The sequence below is a fragment of the Chinchilla lanigera genome, unplaced genomic scaffold (genome assembly GCF_000276665.1).
Source record: "Chinchilla lanigera isolate Chin_1 unplaced genomic scaffold, ChiLan1.0 scaffold00001, whole genome shotgun sequence".
Taxonomy (NCBI): domain Eukaryota; kingdom Metazoa; phylum Chordata; class Mammalia; order Rodentia; family Chinchillidae; genus Chinchilla; species Chinchilla lanigera.
The window spans coordinates 35,247,084-35,252,137 of NW_004955402.1; the positions used below are offsets into that span (position 1 = coordinate 35,247,084).

Consider the following 5,054-nt stretch of genomic DNA (forward strand, 5'->3'; position numbering starts at 1 on the left):
TCGCGCCTGCCCGCCGGGACGCCGGCTCCCCGCTCCCCGCTGCCGCGGCTCTCAGTCGGCCGCCGGCCCTCCTGGCGCCATCTTCCTCGACCGGTCCGGAGTTTCTCGCTAGCGCCTGCTCCTCCACCCCGACCTGCCCAGCCGGCTTCCCGGAGGCACCGCGGCCGGCTCGACCTTTACTCCCGCGGCGGCGCAGCTGCGGCCGAGCAGGACTTGCGGGTGGGCGGGGGCGAGGCCGCGCTCCGCCGCTCCCCGCTCAGGTATGGGGAGGAGGTGCGAGCGCCCCGGCGAGGGCGAGCCGGGGAGGGAAGACCGGCGCGTCGCCGCCACCGCCGCCGCTTTGAGCCCTCGGCACCCCCGCAACCACAGGGTCCCGGGGCCGGGGGCGGGGCCGGCGAGCAGCGGCGCCCTCTGCTGGACGCCGGGCGCAACCTGGCACAGGTGTGCGCCGGCCGACGGCACCTGCCGCACCACGCTGGTCTTCCACTCACGTTGTGCCCGGCCGAGGGTGGGCAAGGATTCGGGGGAGTCAGTAAACTTGTTAGAACCATAAATTAGAGCTGAGGCTATAGCGCAATGGAAGAGCCTTCGTCCCAGAAGCCCATGTCTCAGGTGCATCCCATTTAAGACCTTGCCAAAGGAATGCAAGATTCACCTGTGCTGTACTTAGCATCGGTGCCTGGGTACTGATAATCACGTGGGGAGCTTTGAGCATTCCTAAGAAGGAGCCCCATCCCCAGGAGTTCTGATTCGTGGTGAAGAACGGGACCTGGGTATCTAATTTTTTTAAAGCTCTTTTTTTCCCTCTTGTTTCCCCAGCCTCTCTATTCACACTTTCTCAATTTCCTTTTCTAGCTCTACGTCCTCTTCTTGGTTCCTGAATAAAAATGTGCCCCGTTTCCTAGAATTTATCTTTCTTCTCACTATGCCTCCTTTTAATCCCTCAGTATGACACTAACTCTCAAACTGAAGTCTAACCCTACTTTAGACCCATCTTTCCACCTGCCAGACAGGCACTGCTAGTAACCCTGCTAATAAGAACCAACCCCAACCCATTCATGCCACCCCCTCCCCTTGCTGGCTGGCTCCCATCACACCTGGCACAAATTAAAAGCCAGATTCATGTTGACTGAACTGAACCCTATTCTTGATGGGAACACTTAGCCTTGGCCAGAGCTTTGTGGATTCCTAATCTTTCAGTAAGATATGATCTTTCCCTCCTTTGAGTAACAATAATGACATCTTAAAACCTACTTTCTTTCAGGGACACGCCAAATATTTTACTCCTGTACTCTTGAGGAGCCTGAGAGCCTCCTTATAAAGGAGGCTCAGAACATTTCACAGATAAGCAAAGTAAGGTTCAAAGAGAAGGGGGTAAAAAACATTCTAGAGCTGCTATTCAGTTAGTCTCTAGAGTCTAAGCACTTGCTTTTATGCTAACAGTTATTGGACTTTATGATGTATGTCAGGATTAAGGGAACATCAAGGGATACTTACTCTGTTGGCCAGAGGTGATCAGTGAGTCTGAATGTTTAATAAACATCCCAGTTGTTGTAGGGCCACCTGGGCATAGAAACATTGTTCGATGTTCATGCTCATCCAAAGTAAGAGAAGACATCTGTTGAGAGTGACTTGGTCTTTCTCTTTATAGGTGGGGGTTTTCCATAGTATACAAATAAGGAAAACTTGGAACTTACAAAGCATTCACTCGCACCTCTCTTACTGTTTTATATATATACTTCTCTCACCACTCAGTTCAAAAGGTCTCAGAGACAGGGACCACACCTACTCTGCATTTGTACTAGTCTTAGAACAATGGCTTACACAAAATAGATCTGAATAAATAATAGGTGAATTGAGCTAAGTTTGAGTCAGGTCTAAAGGAAGTACTGCTCATGAATTGGTAGAAAAGAGGGGGGGAAAAAAAGGGATTGCCAAGCAGAAAAATCAGCATAATCAAAGAAAAAAGAGAGGAAGGAGTTCAACTAAGGCTTCTTATCAACTGGCAATTATGTGAAAGTACCTTATAAACTATAAATCAGTATCAGTGACAGTTAAAGTTATTTTCTTATATTCTCTCTGCCTTCAAAACAGACTCATACCTTCACCCTTTCCTTCTCTATTTATACTACACACACATTCATGGAAAATCACACAAAGCATTACTAGCACCACTGTCTCTGTCCTGGCGGAGGAGCAGGCAGCAGAGACAGGCGTGGAGAGGAGCACCCGTTGAAGTCTCTGCTACTGAGCCCTGAGCTGTGCTTCTCCCTCCCAACTTGTTTCTCCACTGAGTACTGGAACTGCTCACTTCCAGCCCTACAGCTCCCCTGTCTGCTTACACCTCTGTGCCTGCCTCTGCACCCTGCAGATGAAAAGCCTAGCCTCTTAGGCACTTTTAAATTGAGATCCATATCATCCAGGATTGGCTAGGTTCTGCAGCAGTAGCAAACTATCCCATAGCCTCAGTGCCTTAAACAAAAACAGTATTTCTTGCTTACATTTCACATCTACCATAAATTGGATGTAGCTCTGTTCCACACCACCTTTCCTCCAGGCATCCATCTGGAAGGTTTCCAGTATTATGGCAGAGAAAGATGACATAGTGAACTCTAGTTCCTAAAGCTTCTACTTGCAGAACCATTCAGTCACATGGTACTGGCCAGAACAAGAAATAAGGCTACCTGTGATTCCATCACCACCCTTGCCTGAGTCAAATAAATGAATTCTGGGTCTGAATGAAGAGCCACAAAACTGGAATATAAATTCCCTAAAGGTACAGAAGGAACTTTGCCAGCATGGAAAGACAGGGAGAAAGTGGATTTGTCTCTAAACAGACACTTGGGCATAGACTTGCTGACCCAGAGTCACAGTGGTTTTTTTGTTTTTGTTTTTGTTTTTTTGTTTTTTGTTTCTTTTGTACCGGGAATCAAACTCGAGACCTCATGCTTCCCAGGCAGAATCACAGTTTTAGATGAAAGTCACCTAGGTCAATGCGCAGTGGAAGAATGCTCAGCCTGGGATGGTGCTGTAGCACAGTTGTGATGTGCTTGCCTACCATAATGCTGGAGGGCCTGGATTCAATTCTGTAGCTTGACATAAACATACAGAAACAGAAAGAAAAAATAACGTGCACCTTGTGAAATGCATGATGACCCAGCCTCTGGTTGCAAACCACAGGGATCAGAGATCTCACTGTCATATGAGGCAGCTGCCATTATTATTGAACTTCTGGAGGTCCTCTTATCTTTAGGGGTCCCTGTTGTCATTTCAACCCTGAGTCAGCTTGTGATGCATTGTATTTCTCCTGCAGATTTTGAGTATTGGGATGGACCTTATGGATTATAACCAAGAAATGGAAATATGATTGAAATTATATTTTTTAACCACAAAAGGGGGAGTAATCATTAAAATTGTTTTCTCCAACAGGAGGTCATTAAATCACTGTGGTAGGCTGCCTGGGAATTGGCTGCTAATGATCTTTTTTACAGATTTAGTTTCTACCCCTATGTAACCTCTCCCCTTTATATGTGGGCTAGACTAAGTGATTTGTTTCTATCAGTGAAATACAACAAAGTGATGGGATGTCACTTACATGATTAAGTTATCAGAGACTGTGACTTTTGTCTTGCTGGGACTCTGGTGTCTGTATGTTTGTCCTGATGAGGAGTCCATGTGGAGAGGACCATATGACAAGAAGTGAGGGTGGCCTCAGCACAATAGCCCCTCAGGATCTGAATTTCCCTAGCAACTATGTGAGTGAGCTTGGATTGCCTCCAGATGAGCCCAGCAGCCCAGCGGACACTGTGTGTGTGTGTGTGTGCGTGTGTTACTGGCCATCGAACCCAGGGCTAAGGAGGTGCCCTACCACTGATCTGCATCCCACCCCCAAGCCAGCACTTCGGTGGCAGCCATGCAATACACCCTGATGCAGAGAGTCCAGGGAGCTGTGCCTGAATTAAAGACACTGTGAGATAATAAACTCCATGGCCCCCAGAAACTCTGAGATAATAAATGTGTGCTGTTTTAAGCCATTAAGTTTGAGGGTAATTTGTTACATGGCACTAAACAACTAACACGATCACAGACAAAAAGTGTTGTGATGGTCTGACTAGTAAGAACCTCATCTTAGCAGTTTCTGTCCTCTTCACTGCAGGTCGGCATGGCATGCTCCTGCCTGCTAAAGTAGCCAACGTCAGACTGAGCTTTGTTGTCCCCAGTTGACTTTCAGATCCTAAACCTTCGTGTGTATTCCTTCCTAAGTGAGTTTGCCAAAAAAGCAGGCCCGCAGGCACGGGAGGCTCATTTTCAGCTGGCCACTCCCACTGCCTTCCCTCACCGTGCCCAGGGTAGGCTGTCAGCCCTCCGGAACAGGAGAGTGGAGCTTTGCCGAGGGAGCCAAAGCTTCCAGGACCCCAAACAAAAGACCAGCGAGCAACTGGACGCTGAGAAAGCCAGTGACTCGAAAGAAGGGGCCTCACGTTCTTCTGCAGGCCACGTGGTTTCCAATTCTACGCTATCAGCAAAACTGAGAAAGGGCCTAATCCAGCGGTCAGCCGGCAAGGTATTACAAATAATCTTTTGATGGGTCGCTGCGATTTTTGGTAACACAGCAGGAATTCAAAGAGTTGAAGGCTACTGTTCTAACAAAATTTCTCTTCCCATCTATTTATCTATGTAAACAAGATTTCTCATCACTTCTATCTCTGGCCAAAATAGAAATAGATTTCTTTAAATTTGTACAATAATAACATTTGTGATAATAATTCAATTCAGAACAATTTCAATACTAAGACAACTGGAAAATTTTAAAATGTATTAATTCATATCCACATTTTTGTTATAGACCAATGAATTTCTAGTATGAAGGTGTAAGATAAAAATAAGAGAAAAAATAGAATGGAATTTTAGGCTCTAGGAGAAAAAGTGAGTATTTAAAGAATTTGTTTGTTGTTTTTAATGGGCAGTGGAAGTAAGAAATTGCTATGGCAATTAGAGTCCCTCGGGTTCATTTACACCATGACAAAGCAGTTTGATTTTAAGGATCTATTCTA

At 46.5% G+C, this 5,054-nt stretch overlaps 1 protein-coding gene across 1 annotated transcript in view; it reads right to left on the reverse strand.

Moving 5' to 3' along the window:
- Myo5b (myosin VB) overlaps window positions 1-348 on the reverse strand; it is a gene marked incomplete in the record, with an annotated part of 354,780 nt that extends 354,432 nt beyond the window's left edge. Inside the window, 1 exon segment of the mRNA XM_013510622.1 lies at window positions 1-348.
- Window positions 349-5,054: the final 4,706 nt, after the last annotated feature.